Source organism: Lepidothrix coronata, unplaced genomic scaffold (assembly GCF_001604755.1).
Source record: "Lepidothrix coronata isolate B3197 unplaced genomic scaffold, Lepidothrix_coronata-1.0 Scaffold74, whole genome shotgun sequence".
Classification (NCBI taxonomy): domain Eukaryota; kingdom Metazoa; phylum Chordata; class Aves; order Passeriformes; family Pipridae; genus Lepidothrix; species Lepidothrix coronata.
Window position 1 is genome coordinate 806647 of NW_016690254.1, and position 16107 is coordinate 822753.

Genomic DNA, 16107 nt, shown 5'->3' on the forward strand with positions numbered 1-16107 from the left:
ACAAAAAAAAAAAAAAAAAAAAAAACAAAAACAACAACAACAAAAAAAACCACATTAGGAATGAAGTAAAAGGGAATATACAGGACATCTGCTCCATCTGTGAAGCCATGGCTGATTTGGCTGATTCCTCGAGTAGATATTTACTCGTAAAACTCCTAAACTGCTGCCAGGGTCAATATTGTTACAGAGTTGAGGACTCAAAAACCAAACCAACAGAAAAAGCAATACAAACACACACACAAACACAAAAGCCTCCCTTTCACCAGTCTATGTCTGTTTTGAGCCCAGAAATTAGTGTTAGATTCAATCAGTCTCTGAAAGGTGTTCAGCTAGAACGGATAGGTGAAAAGAGTGAAAACTCACTACTTCTCTTTATGGTGTGTTCAATATTTAATTCCCGCTAATCACAATTCACCTCAAAATCTCCTTTACAGTCACTTTAAAAGATCTACTCTTAGTAAATTTACTCTTTAAAGATTTTTCTCAACTGCGAACTCAATTTTTTTTCTTTCATGCCTGAATACTCTCCAAACTTTCAACACACTTATTAAAATGCAGGCGAGAGAACTACTTCAGGCTCAGTTTCAGCGATTCTATGAACAGAGCAAAATCACCCCCTTATTTTATGATCTCTTTATTTTTATTACAGACCATTTTAATTATTACAGAGGAAAACAGAACACAGATTCAGAGATGAAAAACATGGTTACTTCCCAGAAGTAAATGGAATGTGCCGTTGAAGACACTCGTGTCTGCTCTTGTCCTCCTGCTATCAGAGGTCTGGCTGTAGATAAAAGGCTTCCTTGTGGTTTTGGTTGCCGTGTCCACTCATTTGCTTACACAGAGCAAAGCCAGTTTTAGGGACATTTTAATCCAAATGCTACAGCAATCATTTCCTTGACAGAAAATAGTGGCTACCTCTGAACTTCGTTCATATCAACTAGCACCAATCTGTAATTTCTATTCTAAATCACTGTCCTCCAGATACAGCCCTGGTCCTGTAGATGGGACCTCAACCCCTTGTTCCCAGTGCATTCATGAAATTTGACTCAATTCAAGACTCTTTTGTTTTCTGTTTCACAAACATTTCAGATTGCTCTGTATGATTAGCTCATCTTTGTAATTTACCACTCTTATTTCAAGTATTTGCCAATGTTTCTGTGTCATCTGCCAGTAGCATTAGCGGTGGTTTGTTGACCAGAATAAAGATACCCTTTAAAAAAATGTAATTTCTATATCTGGTTTGGGTTTTTTAGATCAAAATCAGTTTTTCTTATATTTTTTTCTCATCTTTGGAAACTTCCTGATGTACTAAGTACATATAATAATTATTTTACTGGTTGTAAGTGTTATGTTTGCCCTTATGGAATATGAGCTTGCCAATATCACAGGTTGGTTCCATGGCAACATCATAATGGGATCCAAAAGAGTTATCTGAGCATGAAGTCAATATTATTTTTGTTAGTAAATAATCATTAGAAGCTTCAATGTTGTTTTACTACTGGCTGAATAATAAAACCAGAATATGCCTCTGAAACCAAATTGTCACAAGTGATGTTTCTGTTCTTCCAGAACAGATGCTTTCTTCACTTCTGTGCTTTCTTTTCAGTCTCTATTTAGTCCCCACTCTTGACATGCCCACATGGTACCATTTTAAATGACTCCAGGCCCTGTTCCACTTTGGTTTGTTGAGTATGTGACACTGTGTTACATCTACACAACACACCACACAGGCTGTAAAAGCTCACCCATCACCATGTCTGTGCTTTCTCTGCAAACATTGCTGATCCTTTACCTTCCATTGTTTCTCTGTCCCTTTGGAATATTATCCTTTGATTTGCAGGCCAGTCAACATCTTTCATTAGACATCCTACTCTGCCAATCTCCTATTGATTATAAAAGATACGACCATGCATTAGCTGTATTATAAACGACGAAGCTGCAAATATCCACCCATATTATCAGTTCCTGACTACTTAACATGGCTGTACTCACTGTCCTTTAAAAAAAAATTAAGTCGTTAATCTGCTGGGCCATCTGTGCTCAGTCTGAACTATCCTCGAGCTACTTTTTGTTAGCTGTATAGTTTTAAGAAATGGAATTTTACAGTTTTTGGAGAAGATAGGTTGCAATGTGAAATCCTTAAACAATAAAAAGCCCCATTTTTGGTAGTAGTTAAATAATTTATTTTTTTTCTCTCTTAAATTCAGTACCTGACTCATCATGGCTAAGATGACTGTATTGTTAAATACCACATGGAAGGCATTTCAAAAATCTATCCAGTATTAAACTACAACCGTTTTTCAATCTCAGTGACAAAATCACATTGCATAAATTTAGTCTTTGAAAGTAAGCCATGCACCTTTTATGAAGGACTTTTATCCAAAATGCTAGAAATTTTAAAGGAAATTAATCATCTTAATTTCTAAAATTAATAGGTGCAAGATTTATTCCTAAATCATGGATACTCCTTTCTAATTAAATTCAAATGTGTTTAATGCATCTCAGGAGTGTTAAGATAATAAGTAGTCTTTTTCTGGAACTTAACATCCTCGATCCCTGTCAATAATTATATTGGGTGACTAATAAAATATGATGCCAGGCATTTTTTAAATCTTTATCTTCCTCCTCTGTCTCATTAGCAAAATGAATAGGTTTGCACCACAGGCACCACCTAATCTGAAGATTCAATGTTGTTCAAGGACATAGCAAATAAATTTCAGCAGGTATTCTTTCCTGCAACAGTCAGATATAAAATACACTTTTACAGCATTTGCCCATTGCCATCCTAAAATTTCTTGTTGCCAAATAAGACTATTGCCATTGTAAAAGCCACCAAAGGCTGGAAGACCAAAAAGGGCCACTGCAACTGTCAATTCTGATCTCCTGACTAGGAGAATTTTATGCAGTTGTCCCATCAAAGATTACACTCCTCATAGAGCTCCAATGACTAGTATTTGATCCACGGAACATGGCACTCATCCATTCCACCAGTGGTCTATCAGAAAATGCTGACACCATGAGAACAGGTTATTTTATAACATAAGACAATACTTATTTTCAGAAACTGGACTCAGCTCTAGCAGGCCTTTTAACAGAAATCATGCCCGCAATGTGAAATTAGCTAATTTGTTCTTCAGAGTTTAATTTCCTTTCTCAAGTAGATATTACATTACAGTAATTACACCTCTAAGTAACAAAAAAAAAAAAAAGGCAGGCTCCTCAATCCTTGGGATGATATATAGTGCTCTAGCCCTCATATAAAAGCGAAAGCCATCTCTAGTTACTTTTAACATTTGGGAATATCTAAGTATTTGAATGGAAGACTCCAGAGATTTCATATTATCTCGAAGGTGGGAGGATAGAACAAGGAATAGGCTGTGAATCATCCAACTCTTTAAAATATTTTCTTCCTAATTTTAGGTCCTGTAAGCCATACATTAAACTCAAATTATACCCACTCTGCCAGTGATTGCAACTGCAGAGATGCTCCATGCTGAATACTCAATCCATGTCTATGCTACAAGGCACGTATGTGATATTGGACCATGTTTTATATATGGTGTGTCAATCCAACTCCCTGCTCCTTGCAGAAGTACCTGAAACTAAACCATATGACTAAGAGCAATGTCCAGATGCTCCCTGAACTCTGACAGGCTTGGTGCCATGACCACTTCCCTGGGGACCCCGTTCCAGTGATCAACCACCCTCTCAGTGAAGAACCTTTTCCCAACATCCAATCTGAACTTCCCCTGACAGTCTCATTCCCGTCTGTAAGGCACCCCTTTGACAGTCACTATCACACTGTGCCTGTTTGGGTTTTTTTCCCATTTTATTGAGTTGTAGCCCTCGGCCTAGGCAAGAGGAAAGGTCAATCTACACAACATACAGAAAAGCATGTGACTGTCCTACAAAACTTCCAAATCCAAGGTTTGTCTAGAGACTGCTGTCTACACACCTCTCTGTCATTCACTTTCTTCACTTCTACCAATCCTGACTTGTGTAGAGAGGTTGTTGCCAAGGTCTGCGTCTTGAAAGCCAGGCCACACTTAAAAAGAAGGCTGAAAAAACTACAAGAGAAGCTATCTCATAAAAGTCAGTCCTTTTTCCTGAAGCCATCTCAAACAAGACAGACACTTATCAGATATTGAAAGACATAGTTCTATCTTCCTGTGTTGCTTGGGACACCTGGCACATCTCAAAGTACATTCAGACTAAGTACAAGCAGAGATTGTACTTTGCCTGTTCCCTGGGGCAGGCTGTCAGGGCCCTGAATGTCCCAATAGGTCCCTGACCAGCTCCACTGGGACCCTTCACCTATTCCACATCTACCTACTGACCTCTGGGCAGGTGGCAGAGATTAGCCACATCCATCTAAAAAGCTCCTCACCCTGTCTGGTCCCCACTGAACGTGCTGGGGAACAGAATTACTCTGGGCATGGGGTAGTTGCAGAATCCTTCAGGGCTGTGATCTGCCTCTATGGCTGGGCTTAGCATCCTCCAGGTTTCCAAAGTTATCCTAGAGCTGTGAGAAAGTTCCTGGGTGTACATCTCTATAGGTACTGTAATTGTAAATGAGGGACATGCCAGTCTACATTCCCATTAAAAAAAAAAAAAGTCCAATATACAGTTTAAGAGTGGGGGAGGTGGGCATGAATCAGCTGCTATGATGTCCTGGCATTTCCCTTTTCCCTGATCTCAGAAAGCTGGGGATGTCACCAGCTATGTTAGAAATGTTTCAGCTACACTCTCTGCCCCATCTTCTGCCTGGAAGAAGACAGTCTTGTCAAACAGCACTGATACCTGAAAGTCTCTTAACAGCCTGATATCTGAGGCTGCTTCCTAGATTTGAGAATTTGTGGAGGCACCTGAATCTAGGATAAGTCAACTATAAAAGCAGACCCTAATTCCCCCTCAGTGATGTGAATTTAGCATATGCCTCTGTGTATACACAGTGCCACCATCTTAATCTGTCTCAGGTTTTCCTATATTCCAGACAGAGGTGTGCAAGCATGGCTAAAAATTCTTCATGACAATGCCTCTATTCCCTGGCCTGTCTGTTTGCCCTTCCCTCAGTAAATCTCATGCATGGCCTGGATTAAGTCCTCCCAAGCCCTCTCAGTGTCAGTTGAACCCTACACATGGAAAAGGCACAGATCTCTTGGTCTTTCAACGGAGGAGTGCTGAGAGAAAAGTCTCCCCACATTACTGGCTTTCAAGTTACATCTTGCACTTGTTGAACATCAGGTGTCCTCTTTTCCTGACCAGGTGCACCCTGCTCTCCTACAAGCTGCTAATGGCTGATATGAGAGGAGTGGGACAACTCCCAGGCTTATTCACACAAGGTTGAAAGTGTCAATAGTCATCCTTTCATTTCCATGAGTGTATAATAATGGTCACTGACCCCATTTCTCATCAAAGGTGTGGTCATGCATGGCTCCACCTGTAATAACTACGACATGACAAAGGAGTGCATCTTATCCCTGGCTGAAGGAGATGATCATACCTTTGGCCTTGCTATGGGTGTCCTTCAGCTTTATTACCTCTCGCCAGCTTCCCCCTATTTTCCACATGTTCCATGTTGATATGACTGCTGTAATCAGGCCTTCCCAGAATTATGGTCTCACCCTCTAAAGAAAAAAAGCATAAAGGTCCCTATAGGCCATTATGTCATGAGTTCAGAACTGATTGTAAGCTTAGCTCACCACAGTATCCTGGCTCTGCATCATACATAGCAGGATAGAAGGCTGTAGAGTTTTTAGAGAAGCACAGAGACAAGGAATTTCTCCAATGCGAAAGCAGGTACACCATTCCTACATTCATTCTTCTATGAAGCATATGCCCTACAAACTGGTTAGTGATAACCTAGCAGAATTTAGTTTTTCTATTTTCAGTACCGCTAGGATTATAAAGATGTCATCTCTTTGAGACAGATAGTTTGTTTCTAAATCATCTTATTCTGTGAGTAATCACTTATTTAAACTGTACAGATAGTAAAAAGTTAACAATGCTTCATAGGATATATGCATACTATTTTACATCCTGTGTGTTGACACCTCAAAATTTATTTGCTTTTACAGAAACAATGTTTTTTACATTGTTGTTAATTTGCCAATAACTAAACATACACCATAAGAGTAGATTAAAAGTCATTATAAGGCACAAGAGATAACATGGATACAAAGGGGTCACTTCATCCTGAATAGTAAAAACAACAAACCATAAGAAATAACTCTGCAGTTTGTAGTCACTGCTGAAGTATTGCACAAGAGGTAGTTTTCTTTGAAGTACCGGTGGTGCTGCACAGCATATGACAGAGTTTGACTATTTATGAAGCCACATGTGCACTGAATATTGTTTCTGCAGCCTGACAGCTCATCTCCCTACATCACACTGTGTCCTGTCATCCCTGGGGGTGTCTAAGGGCCATTACTCTGGGCATACACTGACCTGATAACATCAGCATCTTTAAATCCTAGCCCACAGCATGCTTTGCTCCATTTGTATGGAGCAAAGAATTAGCATAATGAGGGTATAATTTCAGACCAATTCGCTGTCTCATTGTGTAGTAAGAAAACAATCAACCTTTCCCAGATAGGCCTTCTCCCTACTCAGCTCTGTTACCAAACTCACATTTAGTTTGGAATGCATTCAGACTGCTAGTAAACCTGTGAGGGAATTCATTATTGAGAATTGCTCTTGTCCTAAATAACACTATAGGCTATGGCAGACATTTGGATTTTCTGTGGTAGTGGCAGGGATAGCACCGCAGCGACCTCATCCTCTTCCCAAGTTCTCTTCACTGCACAGCAAAACACCCTAGTGAAATACAGTCTTTGATGGCTGAAATGCCAGCCATACTCCTTCCCTCCCTCTGTCTTGCATCCCCACCACCGGCTCCCATATTCAGCTCCATCATCCCAGAGCAGGATCTACTGGTACACCCTTCTAGCCTTCATATTTTCTCGTCATACCTTGAGTCATGCCAGGTGTGAGGGAACAATAGCTTTCCTGTCAAACAGCTCTGAAGGAAGCCTCAGATTCCTTCTCTATGGCCTAAAGCACCTTACAGAATACCTGAATCAAAACCTGTTTTGTCTATTAAATTTCTGAAATTTATCACATAGTTTGGCACTTGTGAATTAATCCTGCAGCAGACACTGGGCAACTCCAAGTTCCCTACATCTAATTGATTTTTGTATTACTGCAGGCTAATAATCTCCAGAGAGCCTCTGAAAAACCCAAGTGAGCATTTCATCTCAGCAATTTGTAGAAGAACTCAAGCAAACACCTCTCGGGCTGTAGTGCTGATCCGGTCCAGCTTAGTTCTTGTTCCATTTGTTCCAGCTACCCCTCAGCAGCACGGACACAGCAGTGCATGGCCACACAGACATGGGGAAAATAACCTGGCAAAAATAAAAAATTTAATCAGAATGAATTCTCTGAGTCAGTTCATTCTGTGCCCACACATCAGAAGGAACGACGTAACTGAGCAGAGGGAGCTATTCCAGCCACCACTGTTACAAGAGGGAAAGGCTTGTGAGCTACATCACACAAACAAAGCAATCACAAGTATGTTCTTCTGTTTGGCCAATGCCATTTGTAGTAGTGAGAATAACAGAAAATGTGAGAAACTATATTGTCCTTTTGCTCTGTGCACACACAGTCCTCCTGAAGGATTCATGAGTCAAGAAATGACTATAGACCATAATTTTCAGATAGTTCTTCCTGCCCTGTGATATGGAATAAGAAATGCTTATGCACAACATCAGCAGGACAAGTTTATTGCACTTTTTTGGCAGAATTTGTTTAGGGGTTCACTCATACAATAGATTTTAAAGTGTATATTTTCAAATCATTAAATGAATTTGTATATCATATGAATACTTATCCATAATGTGTGTTTGTGTATTTATATATCTATTTTATGTGTGCGTGCTTATTTTTATCTATATTTAAAGTTCTCCAAAATATAGTTACCCTGACATAGTACTAAAATAAGCTTGTACAGAAGACAGCATTGCATAGTGTCCTCTGTAGAATTTCTTTACAAGAGACAGAATATATACTAATTTGTGTCCTGAATTAATTTCAACCAAGGTATGGGTATTACCTTTTCTCTCTTTTTTTTTTTTTTTACAAAATCAGTGTTCATTGAGTTTTCTGAAAATAGTATTTTTGCCTCTACAAAGAAGCAGCAGCTTATAGTATTCTTTCATATGAGTTTGTGTGTGTATGTATATGAACAAAAGAAAAATATAGTTTAATTACAGTTGGAGTGCCTCTTCGGCTTATCATTTTATTATGCACTTTATATTTTATTTTCTTAAAAGGAACATTACAGTTTGTGCCCCAAACAAACTCTTTATTTTAAAATGGAGGAAATATTTAAATGGCTGCTTGAATTAAATACAAGAACAAATAAATTAAAGTGTTATAAACTGAAAAAATATTACAGACAAATCTGAAATATACATAAACTAAAGCATTACCTTAGTTATCTTCCCCTGTTAGATGTGTCATTGCTTGCACAAAGTCATGTACTCCAAATCAGTGTCTTCACTTATGCTACACTCTGGGAAAAAAAAATGGGAGTTTTGACTACATAGAAATATAATAAGAACTTCACAATGTGACCTATAGTTTTTACTGAAGTAAATTAATGGATGGCATGCAGATGCCAAGATTAAACAGAGTAATAACAAAACATTAGTAAGCACTTTTAGTGTAATTAAATTTTTGATGTATTGCGATTTTTAGCACGTAATTATTTTTGAAGGAACTGGAGAGTAATACTGGATCACACCCTTATTCCACCTAGTTACTAAAGAATAAAGTGTGGTGATATTTTTAAATTCTATTGCAGAATAATGGTGTATTGTCCATCACTGATAATGATGGCAAGGTTTTCCTCATCTGATAATCACTCATAGTGATTACCTAATAAAAGGACAATCCTTGGTACTATAAGAACCTCTGGTCAGTCCAGAATGTAAGCAAGAATTGAAATGTGCTATATAAAGCATCTCAGCTTGTAAGTGACCTTGAATCTGCTTCCTTATTGCTGGAGGTTGGGATTGTTCCATGGCTACATTCCCAGTCTTCATCAAGGGGTTGCTGGTAACATCAATCTTAAACACAAGTCTTTAAAACTATTTTTGATGTTGGCCTTGAACAAGTCTAATAAATTTCACTCAATCACCTCTGTTTTCACACAAAAACTGGAATCTAGGCTGACTTCTAATTTTTCACTCTTGTGAAATCCAGCCACAGGTTTTCTGTCTGCCATCAAATATCTGCAATCACAATTAGATAAAATATGTCAGATGCCCTGTGACACTCAGCCATCTTTATTGTATAGAAGTTCACTTTCAGCTTAGAGTAGAATAAATTTTGTTTGACTCAGAGGTCAGTCTTTGGGAAGAAAAATGAGACATGTGGTTATTTGCATATTCAAATATGTAAATTGAATGCATCCAATTTGCATTATTTGTCTCCTAATGAGAATGACCTTTCTGCTGATGGGAAAAAACAATTGAAATTGGGCATGTGAAACTTATGGAAGAATGTGAAGTTCCAAATCTCTAACAAAACAGGCCAACTGCTTGCTCCTGTGAATTAAAAAACAGTCAGTGTTGTATTGAACCCCAAATCCTGGTGTTCTTTCATCTTTAGGGACACCCAGGTTAAGTTCAGTATCTGAATTTTGCTTCTCAGATGTATCTCTAGTAACACTTCTTACCTGGCACAACTTCCTCTTCACCATCATTTACCAAGAACATCTAAACAGTTGTCCCACCACTAATGTGGCTCAGGTTAATGCCACAACATCTTTATAATTATTTTGCATAACAAAAATTGAAGCTTTAAAATTCAAATAATGGGTGACTGTTACTACAGCAGGGCTGAAACTCAGTTACATCTGGTCTTTGGTCCTGTGTAGATCAAGTTTCTTTCAATACTGAAACTGAAACGGAAAGAATCCACGATCAATTTACCAAAAAAGGAGCATTAGGATCACATAGCCTGTGTTGTTTTACATCTGTGAATGCCAGAGAAGGAAATGAGTCCTGCAAATAGGCAGCTCATCTGTAAACTGGTATCATCATCACTATTGCCATGTATTACTATACATTAATTACCTTCTCTACTAGGAAAAGAAATATGTATATATATATATATATATATATATATATGGTCAAATTACCAGTATGCTTCTCTTCCATTCAAGCTTCCTCTTTCATCTGCAGAGCTCACCAAGGCAGTAACATCTGCACACAGGTAACAGGTCTTAGAAGCGGAACCACTCACAGGCAGGACTCAGGACTAACTAAAGAGCTTGGAATTTAAACAAACATCTTGACACGGCTTAGAAGCAAGGGCACAGTTGTTTATTCTTGTTGTTGTTTCCTTTTCATTATGGTGCTGCAGGAGTCCCCCATTAGGGATCAGGGCCTCACATTGTGAGGATTTATTTAAACATTTAATGAAAATATGGCACCTGCAGTTAAGAATTTACAACTGCAATTAAAGGATGAAGAATAAAACTGTCTCTTCAATTGATTTCTGTAATCATAAAATTCTAAATGATACTAACATGTACCTCATTTTAAGTGTGTGTTTTCCTATGATTATGTACAGGAACAGGATGCAGTAAGCTTAACACTGCCACTCGGGAAAAGCACCCAGACAAATGTGGGTTGTCCTAAAAATAGACACCTTACCTTTGCCACCAGCAAGCAAGGAAGAAATTTTCAGAGAAAAAGAAAATTCAGGCTGTACAGAACCAGCCAACTCCCTAGGCACACATATACAGTTGTGTAGAGCTTTGTTCTTAATGTCAACTTACTTGTTAGCATGCTTTTTTCTTTTTTAAGAAAATTATTCAGGAGAGCAAAAAAGACAAACTTTCATTACAAACAATGTAATTAAACTAAAAGGGTTTTAGTAATTGTTCCTGTTTTCACCTGTGTTTCAAAACCTATTTCATACTGGGCACAGGTGCAAGTGATTACACATTGGGCAACAGAAGGATCAGCTGTAGTTGTTGAATAATGAATTCTCCTTTAAAGCAGCATGGAAAATAACTGTCCTTCCAGCAGGCTATCTTGACACAGTAATTTCTGTAATCTGCTAATGGTGTGGTTTCATAACTGATTTAGGGTGATCTTAGCCTGTACTGCTACTGGAAGGAGCAGTTCTCTTCCCTTTCCCACAACTAGCTACCTCTTTCTGTAGCTGAATCAGAAATGAACCCAGTCCAATTAAAAAGCTTCTCAGCTTTATTCGGATAAAATCTTGGATTTAGTGGACTGTGACAAGAGTCCTGCTGTCAACATAAAGAAGGATGAGAAAATGCATTACTGGACAAATGCATGGCAGGTTGAGGTTGACCTAAAGTAGCTGCAAAACTGCAGTTTGGAAAGATGGCAATTACTCAAAAGAGATGTCAGCAGGCGTAGGAGTAGATTAGGGTGGGATCTGGTGTCAGATACGTGCTGGGCAGAAGTTGTGTAAACATGGGGTTACTTAAGGTCATGTGTGCATGGTTTTGTTTTGCTGCCTTGTCCTTTGCACACGAGTCACCTAACCAGGTATCTGCAGCTAAGCCAGTCATGCAAGGCTGCCTTTTAACCATTGAGTTATGGAGTCTAAGGCACTGACCATCCTGATTCAGAAGCCCCAGACGAGTTTTTTTTCTCTATAAATCATTATTTCTCTCCATTTGACTATAAACAGAGAGCAAGGTGACTGGCTCTGCTGTAGATGTGCCCAAACTAAGGAAGATCTCTATCTTGTCTGTCAGGCTTAAATCAGTGTGGCTATTTCAAAGTACTCTGAGAGAATGGTCTGTAACTAGAATGGGGCAGGTACACTCCACTGCTGCACTCTGCTTGTGGTCAGGTAAGTAGAGCTCCTGAACAGGAACTGCATATGAAATGAATACTATATTATACATAATAACATAATGCATTAAAGGAAGTGAGATTAAGATGTAGAATGGCAACCAATATGTATAAATTGATCACATAGTTTCAGCACAAGTTACCAGATCCAAAGCTTGCTGTCATCCTGGAAAGACCTACAAAGACTGCATTCTATTTGACTCAGACACGTATCCTATTTTTGCACGTTTAACAAAGCCTTCAGGAAAAACTTTTAAGTTTTTTTTTTTTTAAGCAGTAAGACTTGTTAACAGCTAGGAGCACCTCACTGAACTGAAAAACCTGCTGGAAGTTGTCCCTGAGAGCAATCACCTTAGATTCTGTATAAAAAAGACAGTGTTAGCAGTGGGATGAACAGTAACACTGCACTGTACTACTGGTGCAACTGCTCCTGTGTCAGTGGCACAGCACTTACTCCTGCCAGTGTTTCCACTTTTGCAGATAAATGGCCAGGTAAAAGGTGATTTTAACAAAGTAACAATAACTGTTCATTTTAGGAAATTTGTTGAATTCAGCCATTCACAGGTATTTACTCTGGAGTGTCACTCCTATCTCCAAGTATTCTTTTTCTGAAGTTGCCTTGTCAGAATCAAAGAAATAGCTAATAACAAATAATCTTCAGGGAACAGAATTACAATTGGTATATTAAAGCAAAGCAATTAAGAACAAAGGAGAAGGAACAGAGAGAAAAGGAAATGTCCCCTGGTATGTGTTTACAGCTTTTTTGATGAAAACTGCCTTATAAATGGAAATACAAGTGTTCCTTAGATAAGGTCAGTGCTTAGCACATAGTTAAGTCTCCCAGAGACATTTCTTGGCACAGAAGCTTTGATTATATAAATTTCATGCAGGAAATGCAAAGTGCTGTAATGTGAGACTTTGATCAATGATACTATTTTGATTTACAATTGTGTTTTTTTAAACTGTGATGTGCACAAAACACTAATTTAAAAGCTCATTTTCGTTGCAACCTACCTTTTCCTTTTAATAACAATAAAGTAATGAGATTGCATTTTTTCAGTCATCCTTGTGTCACGTATTAGATAATCTCCTTATAGTTTAAAACTAAAAATGCTAATGGATTGGGGAAATGGGTTTCTGCTTTCACTCAGCATATCTGTCTTTTTTATGCTTGTCTTTTGGATCATTTATCTAAATAATAACCTTTAATACCCACTCCTTCCTTCCAATGAACTAAAAGATATTAATGATTAAAATCAGCGAACACATCTTCTCCCTGCTCGAGTTTTGCCATCTGAGGTTTCCACTTTCAGCTGCTTCTTTTTTTGGAGGGGAGGGGGGGAGCTACAGACATCCCCTTTTGAGATATTCATATGGTTACTTCCTATTTTTTCTCAATCAAACAGCCTAAATTATTTTAAACTAACGTAGATCTCTCTTAATGAGTGTCACCAGTGAGCACGGACTGAAGGGACATTGATTTTGGGGGCTAAAAGAGAACAATTACAGGAAAACCTCAAAAAACAGCTTTTGGTCAGCAAATCTGTTGGGGCAGCCCCAGAAAAGAGGTAGTAATAAGCCCCTCAAGGGTAGGTGCTGTGGGTGGCAACTTTTCAGCAGACAAACCTGGAGATATAGGAGGATATATTTGTGTCTCAGAATTATGGAAGATAACTCATTTTGTTGTTACAAAAGCAGCACAGAGAAGATAAAGAGGAGCCCAAGATCAGGTACAAAGATGGTGGAAACTGTGGGAGAAAGTCCCAGACATTTTTCTAGACTCTTTGTGTAGCTGGTTTTCATCATGTCTCACTTAATCTGTTTAAAGACCAAGATTTCAGAAATTGCTTAGCACATAGACCCTGGGGGGGGGGGAACAAACCACCCCAAAACAAAAAACACCAAGATTCTAAGCAACAGGGATGTATCTTCAAAACACTAAGGAAATCACTTTCATCATCTACCAATATCTCCAGAAATAGGACTGAAGCACATCTGAGAGCCAACAACTTTGTACTGCCTTGAGACTCTGGAAAAAGTTTTCCAGAGGAAAAGCATCCTTCCACAGACAATCTTTCCCAGCAGACCAAATCTCAGTTCTGCTGATCCCAGTGTGACAGTATGACATGGAGGGAAGCAGTACCTCAAGTATGTGCTGTGCTAGAGACTCACAGCAGAGTCTTGAAGTAACTTGCACTGTTCTGAGGCTCTCACTGACTGCAATAAATTCATTCTGGCATGAAATTTTTAGTCTGCAGAGCCAAAAAAGGCTTTGGATTTAAAGCCATATTCTTACATGAATCAGGCTATTTTCTCGATTGATAAGAACAACCTTTATGAGCTCAGTCTTTCTGGTGCTGCTTTGATACTTCCTGTGGTGATGAACATTCTCAATAGCTGCAAATTGCAAAAGACCCAGAAGCTACATATGTGCATTATGTAGTCACTAAATCACATTTTCATGGCATGTGGGAGGTGACCAGGAGACAATAGCAGACAGCAATTGTATTCCACTCATTCTGCTGAGGGGTGAGAAATAATAATCCCTGAATATAATTTAATAGAAAAGGAAATCTGTTAACAAAGATCATCTCAGCAGGAAGCAACAATTCTATACGAACTCTCATTTCCAGTGAATTGTGCCATTATGCTCAATTTGACTGTAAATGTGAAACCTGCCCTTGTGGCTTGTTCTCTGCTGTGGGATCACTGTCAAAACAAGGAACAATACAAAATGTTCCCTCGATTCTGAATTCCTATTTGGTAAGTGATGCCCATATGATGCAGAGACCTAGATGTGAAATGTGTAAAATGGAAACTGTGTTTCCTCCCTTTTCTGATATTTAGACAACACAGGAAATTTGGAAGAGTCATTGGCAGGAGTTTCTAATTTATTCACATTTCAGATCCTAAGACGACTGTATTTACCAGGTACTTGAAGCCAAATTGGTAAATATAAAATAATAAACCACGATATTCTGAGATAGTCTCTAAAATATTTGTTGTATTTGTTTTGATATGGCATCATTAGATTTGAATGCAGGATTAGTTTATTAGCGGGTAATAATTATTCTAATTGTGTATTTTTGTGCAAAAGTAGCATGCCCATTTTCACTCAAATTGGGGATTATGGAGCTCAGCAAAATACATGTTTTTCATAATTTGCTTTGTGACATAAAGCACTGAAGAAGGCAAATATTGGCACTTTCTCTCTTTGAAAATACATGAAATTTCACATTATTGGAAAGCTCTGTTGCCCTGAATGACAAATTACATGATGAGACAGAAGGAAGATGCAAATCTCGAAGTTTTAAAAGCACCTAATATTTTCTCAAATTATATTCAGCTGTATTTATCTTGCATTCTGGTATGCTGCTGGATTACTGTTATCAATAAATCTATAAATAAGATGCAAAATGCATGGAGCCATCTGTGCATGAATAAAGAGTGGCCTGGCAATAAATTACAGCATAATATATAGTTTAAAATGTAGCAAAGGGAATGCCTTGACAAATCAATGCAACGTATCTTGTCACTGAGGGTGAAAGATTCATTATGCATCACCCTTGAGAAAGCTAGATTTCTGAGGCATGGGTCATCTAGGACATATGATGTAATCAGAGAATATGGAAAAATGCATAGAAAGACACAACTAATCTTCAGAGTAATAAAGCCATATTAAATTTTCAGGTAAAATATAAGTCCTATGCAGTACTTCATTGTCCAAGAGAGGTCAGGAGTGCAACAACAACAAACAAAATGAAGCCTGACTTCCTATGGATTTGGTCCCCACAGGAGATTCGAGACCAAACCTTTTTCTGAAACTGGGTCATATGTGCTGGCTTTCAGTTATGTTTTTCTGGTGTCTGCTGAGGTTTGAGCTCATCTGGTGGCACTTTTTTCAGCCGAGAAATTCTTTGCTCTGCCCAGTTTTTGATGAAACTGGGGGAAATTCAGTGTTTTAAGAAACTCCGGGCATCTGCCAGACGTGACTGGAACCGGCACGCACCCAGCAGGCTGCATAGCCCCGGAGCACAGCAAAGAGACTAAAAATAAGACCAACCAATTGGTTTTCCTGCTGACAGCAGCAAACCGCCATGGGACATTTAATTCCTGCTGATCACATAGACGACAGACAAGTTGTCACTGGCTGTGCAGAGCAGGGAGGATACGTCCCTGTGGCAGGGACACTTGTCCTGCA

The 16107-nt window shown here is 38.6% G+C and overlaps 1 long non-coding RNA gene across 1 annotated transcript; it reads right to left on the minus strand.

Annotated features, from left to right (window-relative positions):
* Positions 1-711: 711 nt before the first annotated feature.
* On the minus strand, positions 712-9967 carry LOC108499482. The gene is made up of 5 exons (XR_001875546.1): positions 9896-9967; positions 8493-8575; positions 7292-7406; positions 5507-5630; positions 712-1886 (listed from the first exon to the last, which is right to left on the minus strand). It is a non-coding gene; the product is annotated as an uncharacterized LOC108499482 (long non-coding RNA).
* Positions 9968-16107: the final 6140 nt, after the last annotated feature.